General features: G+C 39.3%; 1 pseudogene; it reads left to right on the forward strand.

Moving 5' to 3' along the window:
- Positions 1-3043: 3043 nt before the first annotated feature.
- LOC122562351 lies at positions 3044-4413 on the forward strand (annotated as a pseudogene).
- Positions 4414-17109: the final 12696 nt, after the last annotated feature.

The raw sequence follows: 17109 nt of genomic DNA on the forward strand, positions 1-17109 counted from the left end.
TCAACCTGTTCAGAGATATTGTCATATACTTCTGGAGAATGTGGGTTTTTTACCTGACACTCTTAGATGTGACCACTGTACCACAAGAGCTCTCTCAGGTAGGGGAGGTTTTATACTGTGCTGAGAGTACTGTGGATGTTAGCATGTCCTCAATCCTCTTAAAAGTATTCCCTTGATGCACATTTCCACAGGAATATCTCAAGGGTTCTGTAGTGGATCCCACATAAGGCAAAAATTTCACCAGCTAATTTAGCATCCCTAAGAAAATTTGAAAATGCTGAGCTGACTTCAGACAGAGGGACTCCATAATAGCTTTAGTAGAGATAGAAAGTCATAGAGTCATACAGCACGGAAACAGACCCTTCGGTTCAATTTGTCAATACCGTCCAAGTTTCCCATACTAAATTAACCCCATTGCTCTGTGTTTGCAAAACTAAGAACATTGTGTCTAATATTAGATGTGATCCCACAATCGAGCAAAACTCTACTATCTCCTGAGTAACAAGAATTATACCAAAATCCAACTTAAGATCTTCAGTCAGGATCGCAATATGGCTCACTGACATCTGTTAAAAGCTACATTTATTCACTTTTCTGTAGTCGTTTCCCCATAGCATTACTCGACCAGAGTACACTTGCAAGCCAATCAGCACTCTTTCTCAGGCAGAATAAATTGTTTGCTTGCTTTGAAATTTGGTATTCATGCATGTGTCCTGACTTTTATCCTTTTATGGTTCAGTGTTCAATACATCTTCTATTGACACCATTCTTATAAAGCGCCTCAGGTTGTTTCACCACATCAAGCTGCAAGAGGAATAGACAGACATTAGCTGACTAGTTGAGTTTGTAAATTTGTGCTTGAGACGCATGAAGAAGAGGGAGGTGGTAAACTGATTGTTTCCACATTTCACTGCCTGTCAACTTAAGAATGCTCAATTTAGTCCTATCCTTGGCTTCCTGTCTGTTAAATAATCCTCTATCAATGCTGATATGATACTCAGCCCACAACATCATCAAATGGTTACAACAGAGAAGGAGGCTATTTGACCAGTCATGTCTATGCCAGTTCTTTGCAAGAAAAACGTTGTCAGTTGATGATCAAGGGAGTCATCAGCTGTGTGAAAATCTATTGTTTGGTTACGGTTACGATTTACTTGAAGTTGACTATTTCAATTCTAAACTACCTAACCTTAAACAGCATTTTACAAACTCTATTGGAAGAGAAGATCAAGCTAAGTATTAAGGAAATTAGCTGGGTCTGTGTATTTCTGTAACTGGTCAGCCAGTCCCTTTTCTTCAGAAAGCCACGTGCCTCAGTGCAACTCAGCACAGAATGTATCTTTTGAGCAGAGTGCTGGGAATTTGGTGACTAGGGGAAGGAGGTCCTTCTTTGCTTATGCTTTTTCTAATTTTATGAAAGACAGAATGAAACCATGTTTCTGAAGTATCATTTGCACCCACACAAACTCCTGAATATCCAATGAAGTTCTTTGAGTATCCAGCAGACAGATACCACAAGCTGAGTTTGTAAGCAGAATCGACACAGCAGGAAACTTATTTTTTGCAAGTTGGCGGCCTGTGGCTGGAGATTTCCAGAGAGAGCCACAGAGTGATTCAAATAGATTTTGTCTGTGTGTGTGTGAGAGAGAGACTGTGTGTGTGTGTGTATATACTTCAGCATCGTCCACCCGTTTACCATGGAGAGGCAGATTCACACCTAGCTAATGAAATCTGTAAATGATAGCAATACCCAACATTACAATTGGCGTGGGTCTCCTGAACTTGCTGATACATGGCATATATACCTCCGGAGTGAGAATACTGGCAGTTCTTGGGCCTGCAGCCTGCAGATACAGAGAGCACACTGAGAAAGATTGTTGTGAGCATTTGTGCTCAGAGGCTTAATTCTGCATGTTGGGATGGTTAGCACCATGCCTGCCTTTGAATGAAGCTGGAGTAATGATCATTAATAGCACTGACAGCAATAACCTGCTGAAGGCTGGACAGGGAAGCAGCAGAGAGGAGAATGACAGATACAACAATAGCTATAAATTACCACCAGCAATTTTGTAAATTATTATCAGTGACCACTGTTTCTCAGTTACTCCTATAGGTTAGCTCAGTAATACACTTAGAGATTATTCCCAGTAACTCTCATAGATTACCCAGTAACTTGTATAGAATACCTCCAGTGTCCCTTCTTCAAAGCTCCAGTGACTCTGAAGGATTATTTCAGTAATTCCTATAGATTATCCTCAGTAACTCCTACACATTATCCCAGTCACTCCTGTAAAATTTCCCTTCAGTGACTGTTTAAAAAGCATCAGCATGCTCTAAATAACCAACCCTTCAGTCCTCCAGGTAATACCAACGTTAACCCCACCCCCAAATAATCCATAAATACTTCATGTTCAAAATTCTCTTCTCCATCAGATTGTTTTTTTTTCTCTGAAATAATCCAGTTTAGTAAAAGGCAATAATTTTTTTAACTTCAATCTAGCTCTCTATAAACACAAGGATTTTGTCTACTTTGGCTACTTATGGAAGTTCCCCCATGGAGAATATTTTCAATTAAGCCTCATCTGGCTCTTTCCCCAACTCTCTCTCTTGTCCTACCTCCCCCTCCCACCCCAACACCCCACTACCTTGCAGCCAATGGTGGTCCTATCAGAAGTAAGGAGCGCCCAATGGCATCCAGCAATTGTGGGAGCACACAAGTCTATCCACCATGTCAAGACGGTGATCTATGGAGGGCCAGTCTCAACCAAGAACTGTCCAATGTCAAACTAATTCTGGAAAGTATTGGTGGTTTAGCCCCAGTTTGTGGGAACTGCATTAGGTAGTGTGTTGGTGAAAGGCTGCTGAGTCATTTCCTGTACATAGATTCTGGATATGTTAATGTTCAGATCAAATAAGTCAGTGAATGGGCTGCTCCTGTACCAGTGAGTTGAATCTGAAAGGCCCCAGTCCTTTTCTTCCCCACTCAGCAGAATTACTCATTTGTTGCCCTCTGGAACATTCTATAATGAACATTCTATAATGAATGACATTAGTGGATTTGAAGAGAAAGCTGACCTCTGCTCTGCAATCCCTCATCAACTTCAGCATCATCTGTGAGAAGGTTTTGAACACTCTTTCGGAGGAAGTTTTGTACTGCGTTATTGCAAGCATATGTCAGTATGAAGCTGGTGAAGCAATTTCAAGAAAATGTCAAAGCAGCTATAGACTTGGAAAAGATGGCCTCGGGCTACAACCAAAAATGAATGATCCATGATAGTGTTTTGACGAACTTGCCAAGCTTGTTGAACCAGGAGTCAAAGTAATGGAACCCCACGAAAGGTCATCAAAATGTTGTCGTGTTTGTTGGCCTTTGAGATAGTGATAAAACTACAGCATGCACAAAGCTAGCATACAGTTTCCGAAGGAAAGGCTGGAAGACTTGCTTAATCTGCGCAGACACATTCAGAGCACAGGCATTTGACCAAATGATGCAGAATGCAACCAAAGCAAGAATCCCATTCCATCAAAGCTATACAGAAATGGATCGAGTGAACGTAGCCACAGAAGACATGGAGACTTTTCAAGAAGAACACTTTGAGATAGTAATTGTGGATACCAGTTGTTGACACAAGCAAGAAGCCTCTTTATTTAAAGAAATGCTACACATTTCAAATATTATACAGCCAGATGACATTATCTATGTAGTGGATGCATCAATCAGTCAATCTGTGAAGCACAAGCTAAAGCTTTCAAAGAGCAAGTGGTTGTCACATGAATAATTGTAACTGAACTCGCTGGTCATGCAAAAGGAGGAGGTGCTCTGTGCTATGACTGCCACCAAAAGTCCAATCCTTTTCATTGGTACAGGAGAACACTGACAATTTTCAACTGTTCAAATCAATGCTCTTCATTCGTAAGCTTCTTGGCATGGGTGATATTGAAGGTTTAAAAGACAAGGCAGAGGATCTGAATTGAAAGGCACACTTGAACACGGCCAATTCACACTCCAAAATCTATCCAAATAATGTCAAAATGTTATGAAGATGGGGCCTGTCAGTCACAGTGCAAATGTTCACTGGCTTCAGAACCGATCCCATGAACAAACACAGTGAAGAAGATGTAATGGCAAGGCCAACCAAACTGATGACCATAATGGACAGCAATAGAGACCAAGAATTGGATAATAACGGTGGTGTAAAGCTCTTCAGTAAACCAGGAGGAATACTAAGAATAGTTTGGAGCTGGTGAAACAGCCAGTTTTTCAGGAACTTCTAACACACTATAAAGAATTTTCTCAAAAAGTTAAAGAAATAAAAAGAACTAAAGGACATTTCAAGACTGGTGATATGCTCAAAAAATATCAAGCCATCTCAAATGGCCAAACTTAACCAGCAGATGGTGACATATGTATGAACCCAGATTGTTATCCTTAGTCAATAGTCCCCACCCTCTTCCCAGTTTATACAGGCACAGAAATATACAGCATGGAATCAAACCCTTCCATCCACTTGTCCATGGAGACCAGATGTCTTGTATAAATCTAGTCACGTTTTCCAGTATTTGGCCCATATCCCTCTAAATCCTTCTTAATTATATACCAATCCAGGTGCCTTTTTTAAATGTTGTAATCATATCAGTGTCCATCACTTTCTCTGGTAGCTCATTTCATAGACACACCATCCTCTACATAAAAAGATTGCCCCTTAGATCCTTTTTACCTTTCCCCTCTCACCTTAAACCTATGCGTTCTAGTCTGGGGAAAAGACTTGCTCTGTTTACCATATCTATACCCCTTATAATTTTATAGAGCTCTGTAAGGTCACCCCTCGGTCTTCACTCCAGGGAAAACAGCCCCAGCCTATTCAGCCTCTCCCTTTCGCTCAAACCCTCCAACCCTGGCAACATCCTTTTAAATCTTTTCAGAATCCTTTCAAATTTCACACCATCCTTCCTTTAGGAGGGAGACCAGAATTGCACAGCATGCTCCAAAAGTCCTAACCAATGTCCTGTACAGCTGCAACATGGTCCTCCAATTCCTATACTGACTGATAAAGGCAAGCATACCAAACGCCTTCCTCACTGTCCTATCTAACGACTCTACTTTCAAGGAGCTATGAATCTGCACTCCAACGTCTCTTTGTTCAGCAACGCTCCCCATGACCTTACCATTAAATGTATAAGTCATGCTCTGATTTGCTTTTCCAAAATGCAGCATTTCACATCTATCTAAATTAAACTCCATGTACCACTTCTCAGCCCAGCTGATCAAAATCCCATTGTACTCTGAGGTAACCCTCTTCACTGTCCACTACACCTCCAATTTTAGTGTCACGTATAAACTTACTAACTATACCTCCTCTGTTCACATCCAAATAATTTATATAAAGCAGTGGACCCAGCACCGAACCTTGTGGCACTCCACTGGTCACAGACCTCCAGTCTGAAAAACAATCCTCCACCACCATCCTCTGTCTTCTACCTTCAAGTAGTTGTGTATCCAAATGGCTAGTTCTCCCTTTATTCCCATGTGATCTAACCTTGCTCACCAGTCTACCATGAGGAATCTTGTCGAACGCCTTACTGAAGTCCATATAGATCATATCCACTACTCTGCCCTGATCAATCCTCTTTCTTACTTCTTCACAAAACTCAATCAAGTTTGTGAGACATGATTTCCCACGCATAAAGCCATGTTGACTATCCATAATCAATGCTTGCTTTTCCAAATGCATGTAAATCCTGTCCCTCAGGATTCCCTCCAACAAATTTCCCACCAGTGATGTCAGTCTCACGATCTATAGTTCCCTAGCTTTTCCTTACAGCTTTCTTAAAAAGCCAACCTCCAGTCTTCCGGCACCTCACCTGTGGCTATCAATGATACAAATATCTCAACAAGGGGCCCAGCAATTTCTTCCTCACTTCCCACAGAATTCTAGGGTACACCTGGTCAGGTACCAGGGATTTATCCACATTTATGCATTTTAAGAGGTCCAGCACCACTGCCTCTGTAATATGGACAGTTTTCAAGATGTCACTATTTCTCATTTTCTCTATCTTTCATATCCTTCTCCACAGTAAACACTTAATGCAAAATACTCGTTTAGTATCTCAGTCATTTCCTGTGATTCCACACAAAGGCCATCTTGCTGATCTTTAAGGGGCCCTATTCTCTCCCTTGTTACCCTTTTGTCCTTAATGTATTTGTAGAATCCCTTTGGATTCTCCTTAATCCTATTTGCCAAAGCTATTTCATGTCAACTTTTTGCCCTCATGATTTCCCTTTTAAGTGTACTCCTACTGCATGTATACTTTGCTAGAGATTCACTCAATCCCTGCTGTTTATACCTGACATGCTTACTTCCTTTTCTTGACCAAAACCTCAATTTCTTTAGTCATCCAGCATTTTCTACACCTACCAGCTTTGCCCTGCCCCTGAACAGGAACATACAGTGTCTGGACTCATTATCTCATTTTTGAAGGCTTTTCATTTTCAAGATTTCCCTTTACCTGTGAATATCCCCAGTCAGCTTTTGAGAATTTTTGCCTAATACCATCTAAATTAGCCTTCCTCCAATTTAGACTTCAACTTTCAGATCCAGTCTATCCTTTTCCATCTCTATTTTGAAACTAATAGAATATATCGCCCGCTCCAAAGTACTCCCCCATTGACACCTCAGTCACCTGCCCTTTGTTATTCTCAAGAGTAGGCCAAAGTTTGCACCTTCTCTAGTAGATACAGCCACATACTGAATCAGAAATTTTTCTTGTACAGACTTAACAAATTCCTCTCCATCCAAGCCCTTAACACTATGGCAGTCCCAGTCTGTTTGAAAAGTTAAAATCCTCTCCCATAACCACCCTATTATTCTCACATAAGAAATTAGATGTTGTTCTATTCCCAATGTTAAAATTTATGGACATTTCCAATGTTTCCTGCTCCATAAAACAAACCAAACAATGTAGGATTTTAAACATCTTTTGTTTGGGTTTCTCCAAAAAGAAATGAAAGGGATCGGACGAAAAATCTATTTAAACCAAACTTCATAGCAAGGCTGCATTTGCATAGACGAGACTAAGTTAAAACTGACTACTTAGTAGACACTTTACATGAGCTCCTATCCTTTGGATAGTTTTAATGTTAGACTGCCCTGAAGGAGAAAAAAATGTTTTTAACATGCAGCCTGTCTACAATGCCATCAACAGGAAGCAGGACACTAGGCTGACATGTAAGTCAATAGATGTGAAGCTGGAAGAGTGTTTTTACAGCTTTGCATGTATTGACTCTGATTTCCAGCATCTGCAGTCCTGACTTTATCCAAGGCTGATACCTAACTCTGCCTCAAGTTCTCGAGAAACATTCCTGTCATTGTCTGTAAGTGGGCCAAGTCTCTGTAAAAGCAAATCTCCGATTACTGTGTTATGGTCAAATTTAGAAGGAATTCTGCAATTCCTATCACCCATCATTTGAAACCACCTGAATCTGAACTTCAATGAGCAAGGGCCCTCACTGAGCACTTACTTTCTGGAATCTGACAATCACGCCAATTAAAATGTAAACCTTTGGGTATTTAGCTATTCTTAATTGAAAATATCCTTTTTCTCTCCCTTCTGCTTATATATGTGTGTGTCTTTCTGGGGACAATCATTCTCTGGGAATATATGAATAAACTATGCTTCTCATTTAACTCAAGAGATTTAGTTGTAGACCACTTCGAGGTTTGATTTCACATACAAAAGTGTTTGGGGAAAATGCAAGGCTTTTTCAAACTTGAAAACCACTTTGGATATGAGCAGAAGGCAAGATGAATAAAAGAGTTCGGACTGCCTTTCTCCCCTGTTCATAAAACTTCAATTCTAGGTTATGAAATGATGAGTGCTGTTTGATGAACTATTAATAAGTTGTAATGTTTGGCTTGTTGTTCAATGCTTTCATTCAAAAATTACAACTCCCCTCCTCGTGAACAAAGCATCTCAAGTTAATGTCACAGAATGACTGATGGCTCTGTGCAATATCTGATCAATGGTGAAATCTCAGGGCTCCTTCCCATCTTGTTTGAGGGCAGTTTTAATCAACTCTCCCATTGGAAATGAACATTCATTTGGACATTGTGTCCTGGTCCAGTGTTGATCAAGTACGAAATAAGCTTGAGGCACATCCTGGAAAGAGGAACTCAGGTGGTTTCCTGTTGCCATTCACATAGGTGCTTTCTTCTGGGTATCTTTTTCCAGGTGGAGCTGCAACTGGAACTGAAGTGGTTCTCCACTGGAGACAAAGCCAATGTTCAGAGTCAAGGTGTTTCAGAGGGCACTGGATATTCATTTTAATGGAAACAGTGTAAAGGACTATGGGGAAAGATTGGAGAATGGCACTAAATCATACTGTTCATTCAGAGAACTGTTGCACTTATGATAGGTTGAGAGTGTGGTGCTGGAAAAGCAGGAATTCCTGATGAAGTGCTTTTGCCCAAAACATCAAATTCTCCTGGTCCTTGGATGCTGCCTTGCCAGCACCTGCTGTGCTTTTCCAGACCCACACTCTCGACTCTGATCTCCAGCAGCTGCAGTCTTCACTTTCTCCCTGCAATTATGATGGATCCCATGAGCTGTAATAATACTCTAATAGCTGTAAATCATTGACACTTCCTCTAACTTCTCTGGATACATAACAGAGTAGAGCAAGCATTTGGTGTAATCAAGCTTCCTAATGAGTTTATATAGGTACATGTACATGCAGGTACGATAAGTAAACGCTCAAAATTGCCAGCTGGTTTTCCTGTGTGGGGATGATCGGTCCTCAGGTGGTAAAATCATCCAACAAGGTCTTTTCATGGCCTCGGTAGTTGACCTGAAGAAACTCAGATCTGGCGGCTTCTGTGGGGACCAAAGGTTTTGAATTCGGTAGGAGTCATCTTCAGAACTGCTCTGCAGATGCTTAGTATCAGACTGTTTCTAGAATGGGTACTGGAATCCATAATAAGGGAACAGAGTTACAGCAGAGACCAAAAACAATTATTTTCATCTTCCCAATATTTAATTGTAGCACTAGATGTTCAGTCTTTGATGTCAGATAATTTAATAGCAGTGAAAGAGTCAAGAGAGTTGCTGGTGATGTGAGGCAGGGCTGGCTGTTAGCTCAGGAATAAAATGCATTGGGTATTGTTACTCCTCTTAACTGGTCACCTGTGATAGTGCTGCAATAGCTGATTTCAGCCAGTGAAGTTAAAACAAAGTTGCTAAGGGTACAAGTTCTCAGTGTTATACATTGTCACTTTCCAGCAAAGACAATGTTTCAAATGCTGGATAGCGACAGGATCAGGTTTGGCTATGATAATCTGCCCTGGCATGCAGCTCTTGCATTTTGTATGTGATATGGAATTGAGGAGAAATGGTTGGAAAATAAAATACTACCATGGATTATAGAATTTGAGAATAGCGAAGGATGAGAAAAAGCCATTCAACCAATAATCGGCATTCATGGTACAGTACATTAACTTTCCCATCTGGAATCTAATTGCATTTTGAATAGCTAATTATTTATCTCTATTTTTGGCATTGGCTAAATTATTTCTAATATTTATTATTTTTCTGAAGATACTTTGAAGGATTTTGAAACATTGTCTCTATTGAAAATAGTATAGCTTTTTTTTAAATAGAGGAATAAGAGATGTGCCAAATCCATGTAGCATAATGAGGACTAATGATAAAATTACCATTAAGAATATTCATAAGGGAGGGAAACCAGATGGAATACTTCCAATGCTACTTCAGAAAATGAGAGTGGAAATGGAGCAGCTGTGACTGGAATATTTGCAGTTCATTATGTTCAGTGATAGTAGTGATTTGATTGAAAAAATTTTCATGCTTTTCCTGATTTCAGAAAGATCAGAAGTGCATTCGCTGGGACTACTGATACCAATACCTGGTAAAATGTTGGAGATTTATAAAAAAGAAACAATTGAAGAGGATTCAATGAGTAAAACCATTTCTGTTAGTCCCCATCATAATTAATTTCCATGTTGGATATTAAGTTTTACTTTTTAAAAAAGTATGATTGCAATCCTGTAGAATAATAACATTCAAGTGAGGCCAGAGATGAAATATTTTCCCTACAGAATAGACTGTTTTCAGAAGCAGCCAAGAACATACTAATCAATTTAGTTAAATAAACTCAAAAAATGTCTGTTCCAGAATTGGATATGAGGATTTAAGTCTAAGTCGAAAAAGTTTCCCTTGCAGACATATTTCCTGCAGTACTCAGTTCATTGGGGTGGACAATGAAATGCGTTGTTAATTTAATTTCCTACATTTTGTAAATTATTTTGGATAGTCAGGACATACCTCAAGGAATTTTATATTTTGTCATTTTTCTGCACAGCTAGCAAGTGTGTTGAATTAACTCCACAGAGGCCGGTTTCCCATCACCAAGTCACCCTTTATTTCTACGTGGTAAGATTTTGATACTGATCCAGCTTCTTCAGATCCAGCTCTGAGTGAACAAAACCTCTGACACTCCTGTTTATGTCTGTCAGCCAGAACTCCCTGACTGGACCAGGTTAACAGCCCCAATTGGGGGACTCATATTCTATGAGGTACACCTACCTGACCTTGTTACAATCACTACATGTGTCAGGGAATTTATGGTGTTCAATAAAATGTTAAGGGTAAGTGCTTAAAATATTCTGTGAGAAAAGTGGGCTGTGTGACCGAAACGCTCTTCATGACAATAAAACAAAGAACAGCAGATGCTGAAGACCTCAAAGGTACTACTTTGAGGTCTTGCTGGAGAAACTCAGCAGATCTGCAGAGATAAAACAGAATTAATGTTTCAAGTCTGGTGATCATTCTCTTCAGGATGTTTTAATGATGGTTTGTTTTGTACATTTAGAGTAACATCGTCCATAAGATAATTTTAACTTGGAGTAAAATCTATGGACATATCAACAATTTCTCAGTTTTGATATGTTTATGGAGCTAAAGGTTTCCAGGCAATGTTATGAAAATATTTCAGTTTATGGGAAAACGGATAGTCTTTACTCTTAAATGTTCTGAAGCTTGCTAACATATTGTGCTATAATTTAGGATAGCTTAAAGGCCTGTGTAAGTTACATAATTGTAAAAGAATACATTTGGAGAAATAGCGATACATGTTATCTTAGATAAATTACAATAAGTGAAATAAAGAACCAAAGAATTCAATCATGTCCAAAAGTAGGTGTACAGTAATTGAAGCATGCATTTCATGTAGATTGCCTTCCTCTAGTCCAGCTATAAATGATGATGATGAGGATCATAGTACTTGTTACACGGGGATTATGAGATTTCTGGCAGTCTGGGACACTGGGAGTTAAAACTGCTCTTGCTCTTCCTTCAGACTCTGTGTTGTTCCTTTCTTCCACTTTTCATTGCCCAGATAGCAGTAACATTTGGTCCTTCAGTATCATGAGGTGCTAAGCAATATAGGGCTGATATAGACTGAATTTGCCAGAGAATGGAAAATAATCAGCATAAGACCTCATTTTAAGTGCATAATAACATTTTGACTGTTTTTAGAGAGGGCTGCTGACTGTATTGGACACCTCGAGTGGAATTTACCAAGGCAAGAACAATGCAGACATTCGTAAGATGTCTCACAACTGGGAGAGAAGGACTAACCACTGTGACCATGAAACCAGGAATAGGTTCAATACATGCCAATTGGTGACCTCAGCCAATCAGAGAGCAGATGATTAATCTGCTGCAAATGAGGTTCAGATGCTTGGATTGATCTGGAGGAGCCTACAGTACATCCCAGACACATTGTGCCACATCATCCTTATGAGCTAAACTCTGGGGGACCCTGAAGAACAGGAAAAGTGGCAGCAGTCTTTAAAGGAGGAAGATTTGAACATTGACCAAGAGGAACATTACCTTTTGTATGATAGAATGCTGCAGCACCAGGCACAACAAGTCAGACAGGAGTTGGGTGACATCGACTGGAATTAAATGCTGATTTAAATGCAGTGCTCAGTCATTTGTTGTGAATCTGTTACAGCTTGAAAGGTGAACAGTCCCTGTCTTTTCCCAGAGACAAATACAATTTTTTTGTCAACTTTATATTCGTTTTCTTTTGCTATCAGTGAATATAATTGAATGCTTTGAAGCATTTGAAGGCTTACCTGGATGTGGTGGGCACACATTGAACAACAGAAAGATGTTGGGTTACACTGGGTACTGGGAAAGAGTATCATTGGCTTAGACTGATTGTAAAGAAAGGACTGGGCTAAGGTTGAGTACACTGTGTTGTTTGACAGTGATATATGAATGTGAACTTGGGTGCAATAAATGATTTGGAGATGCCGGTGTTGGACTGGGGTGTACAAAGTTAAAAATCACACAACACCAGGTTATAGTCCAACAGGTTTAATTGGAAGCACACAAGCTTTCAGAGCGCCGCTCCTTCATCAAGGTGATAGTGGAGGACACAATTCTAAGGTACAGAATTTATAGCAAGAATTTACAGTGTGATATAAGTGACATTATACATTGAAAAATACCTTGATTGTCTGTTGAGTTCTTTCATCTGTTCGAATACCATGACCGCACACCAATCAACAGACAGGAGTGTTCCCTCCCAGTTGGGGAACACTTCAGTGGTCCAGGACATTCGACCTCAGACCTTTAGGTCACCATCCTCCAAAGCGGACTTCGGGACAGGCAGCAGTGAAAAGTGGCCGAGCAGAGGCTGATAGCTAAATTTGGTACCCATAAGGAGGGCCTCAACCGGGACCTTGGGTTCATGTCACATTACAGGGGACAACCATTGCACTATACACGCACACAGACCTTCCTACACACACGTATACACACACACAGGCTCTCCTATACACACACATACACATGGACACACATACACAGACATACACACAGATACTCACACGCACACACACAGACACACACACACAGACAGACGCAAAGACTTACATGCACACACATAGTTTGTGGGGTGAATTTGTACTTGCAGAGTTATATGGTACTTTGCTCAAACACTGCATGAATTCATGTCAAACTTTGTTATCTCACTTTTTAGATTAGAATCAATCTAAACATCATGGCACAGACAGAGTACACAGGGGGCTAACACCTTCAACATATTGTCTAGCTAATGTCAATTGTTACAGCTAACCTGAGAAGGCAACTTTTAAAAAAAAGTTTTATGAGTTACACATAAAAGAAGTGAAACTATCATGGTATTCGAACAGATGAAAGAACTCAACAGACAATCAAGGTATTTTTCAATGAATAATTTCAGTTACATCACACTGTAAATTCTGTGCCTTAAAATTGTGTCCTCCACAACCATCTGATGAAAGAGCAGCGCTTCGAAAGCTAGTGTGCTTCCAATTAAACCTGTTGGACTAAACCTGGTGTTGTGTGATTTTTAACTGGGTGCAATAAAGTGTGAGCTGTGCCGTTTGTTTGGGGTTGCCCCCCATATGCTTGGTGAAGGGCAACGGCTGGCTTCCACCATTTGACCTGGTACACGGCTGGGCTTTAAAGATGATATGGGCACAAGAGATCCTGGGTTAGGGTTAGCCCAACCCTGGCAGTGGTGAATTCTTCTGCCTGGGAGAATAGAATGAGTGGGGAACCATGGGAGCACATGCAAAGAAAGTGGGGCAAGTTTGGAAAGATATCAGGAGAAACCCAATAGGCCTCACAGAGAAACCTAGCATAAAACTCCCTCACATTAGCACTGAGGAGATTTCTGATAAATTCAAACCATAGGCACTTGTTTCAAGGCTTCAAATGGGCACAGTGCAATGAAATATCAAAGCCAAAATATTTTGCTGCTTAATACAACCGTATATGCAGAAGAAACTTTCCCATTGAAATTTCCACTTGATCACTGTCACTGACGCTAGATGCAGTATCCAATCCCTTCAGTAACAGAGTACAGAGCTTGCATAATACACTATCCACAGGATACCGTGCAGCAACACTCCCAGTTTACATATATAGCCATGACCCCTATCAGTGAATGTATTGGGGTAGCAATGTTACAGCATGCTCACCACCACTCTTAAATCCTCCTCCATGCCACATCCAATCGATATATAATATAGTGCAGATTTTCCATTGTTTTTGGTTCAAATCCTGGAATTCCTGCCTGAGAAGTACTCCTGACTTAACAAAACTACATCATCATGGAATTTCAAGAAAGTTCATAAATCAGGGATCAACACTATGTTTTCCAGGGAATAAGGGCTAAGCAAGAAATGCTGGCCTTGGCCACATCCCTGGATTGAATGGGGAAACAAAACCTCCAGTGACTCAAGTAAAGTAGCCAATGCAGTTGGGCAAAATTGGAAAAAAAAGAAATGAAATGGCATTTCCAAAACAATATCTTAAATCTTAAATAAACATATTCAACATCTATGATGGGAAACAAAGTTAACATTTAAGTTTGATAACTTTCGTTAGACATTCCAAAGTGGTATCATTACTTCACTGGGTTGGGGAAGGTGGAGACTATGGATAAGGAGCAAATGATACATAATGATAATATTAGTAGACAAGTAATTCAGAGCTCAGGTTAATGTGCTGGGGATATGGTTCAAATCCCACCAGAGCAGATGGTGGTGTTTAAATTGAACTGAATGAAAATCTGAAATTGAAAGCTGGTCTTATTTATGCTGACCATGAAGCTAGCATAGATTGTTATAAAAACACATGTAGTCCACGATTTACCGAAAGGGAAAGAAATCTGGTCTCCTGCTATGTGACAACAGATCCAAAGTAATATGATTGGCACTTAACTGTCCTCTGGCCTAGGAGGTCATTCTGTTCAAGGGCAATTTAGGGATGGGCAACAAATGTTGGCTTTGCCACTGATGCTCACATTCTAAGAAAGAAAAAAAAATGCAAGTTAACTCTGTTTCTGTCGAAAAAGTTTACATGATCTGTGCATTTCCCGATATTTTGTTTCTATTTAATTATATTGTTTCACTATACACAGCAGCTAGAGGCATACTTATTCACCATTTACAGAGTTTATTGCTGTCATTTCCAAAAGTGAGTGTGTGATCAAGAAGATAAGTTAAATATTTAGTATTTTGGTCCTCCAAGGAAATTAATATTTTAGAAAGGGGATGCATGAAGACAGTCAAGCAGATAAAATAGATTGTTAGAGTAGTCACATTTTCGACCTGTTCAAATTCAGTTTCGAATAATTGTTCTAATTCAATTCAGTTAACATTTTTAGATTACATTACAGTGTGGATACAGGCCCTTCAGCCCAACAAGTCCACACCGACCCGCCGAAGCGCAACCCACCCATACCCCTACATTTGCCCCTTACCTAACACTACGGGCAATTTAGCATGGCCAATTCACCTGACCTGCACATCTTTGGACTGTGGGAGGAAACCGGAGCACCCGGAGGAAACCCACGCAGATACGGGGAGAACGTGCAAACTCCACAAAGTCAGTCGCCTGAAGCGGGAACTGAACCGGGTCTACATTGTTTAACTATTTTGTACAGGTATTATGTTTATTTCAGTACTGCAATAGTGTACATAGAAAGATTCTTTCAGAGAAATGTTAATCTCATTGGAATAGTTAGTCATTTAAATATTAATAACGTGTTTTCAGATTTTAATAATCTGTAATGGAATTTTTTTTTTGGCTAGAATGTTAGAGGGATAGGGGATTGTACAAAAATATTTAGATGATTGAGAGCAAAAGAAATCTTGCATTGCATTCTACATTTGTTCCTCTTTTCCATATTGGAATAAGATGGTCCAAGAAATTATTGGATTTATATTAGGCATTTTGAATGTAAATTTTGAGATTTTGTGTACATTGCACCAATAGAGTGATAGAAGTTTCTAATTATAGTAAAAGCTCAAAGAATGAAAGTAATATCGAAGAAGTAAATTGTGAACTTAGTTACATACTCCAATTTTTGATAAATCTAAGTGTAGTTAAGAGACTTTTATCGAATCATTTTATACAAACAAAAACTGAAAGACATGTTTTCCTTAATGTCTGGTATATTTTTGAAACGCTATATTTTCTTGTAGAAGAGAGAGACTATTTTCTGGTTTGATTTCATCATGTACATTTTATTGTAGCTTCTGCTAATTAATATATATTTTAAAGGGTTTAACATTTTTTATATATTTAGAATTTTTCACATGCAATATAATTAAAAATTAATAAAAAAGAAGCTTCTGGAAAAATTGCAAACAGTAAGATGTGTATCCTTCTGAGTAGCATAAAATGGTGTCATAGGTATAATAAATGCATTAGTGCTGAATAGTTCACTTTTTATTTGCATACATGTGAATTTCAGTGCCATTAAATATGTCTGTTTTGGGAAGGCCCTACCTGCTGGTCCTCTGACATTTGTTTGAGTGTAGCTCACCTAAAATCTAGGCTTCCTTGGAACCTTTCATCAAATGCCTCAGGAATTATCCCTGCATCACTATCTTACCTTTATCCTCCCTGATGCTCCAGAATCAACCCTGTTTGGGACATGCTGCATACAGCTGATTTTAAGGTGAGTAAGCATTCAGTTGTGGAAAATAGAATGCAAAGCCAATATCTTAAATCATCTGGTAACCTTGCAAGAAAACCTTGGATACAAATGAGGAGTATAGTTGCTGGGGGAACCCAATTAATATAGCTTATTTTTAAAGTATTTTGTACAATTTAAGTTGTCAAATAGATCTCTACAGCACAACATGCTGCTTGGGATATTTTCTGTCTCACTGGATGAAGTGATAGATACAATAGGCTAGAATAAACTTGATGAGATGCCTTGCTACTAAACTCAAGTATTACTACTAAAACCAATCAATGGCAAACTATTCAAGGATACTCACGGATAGAAAACTGTCTGATACAGTGTATAGAATAAAGGATTAATAGTTTCATTCTAAGAGTAGCTATGAGCATGTCTATAAGGAGCTATGTCACAGTGACATTGGATTGTGTAGAACTGTGACTCAGGTCCGTAGGGTTCCAGAAAATTTCATCTCGAACTATTTCTTGTATATAATACTTCTTGCAATTCATTCATATTCCATGATCGAATAATAATAAACTCAAAACTGCTAATCCATGAGA

This window comes from Chiloscyllium plagiosum, chromosome 24 (assembly GCF_004010195.1).
Source record: "Chiloscyllium plagiosum isolate BGI_BamShark_2017 chromosome 24, ASM401019v2, whole genome shotgun sequence".
Taxonomy (NCBI): Eukaryota; Metazoa; Chordata; class Chondrichthyes; order Orectolobiformes; family Hemiscylliidae; genus Chiloscyllium; species Chiloscyllium plagiosum.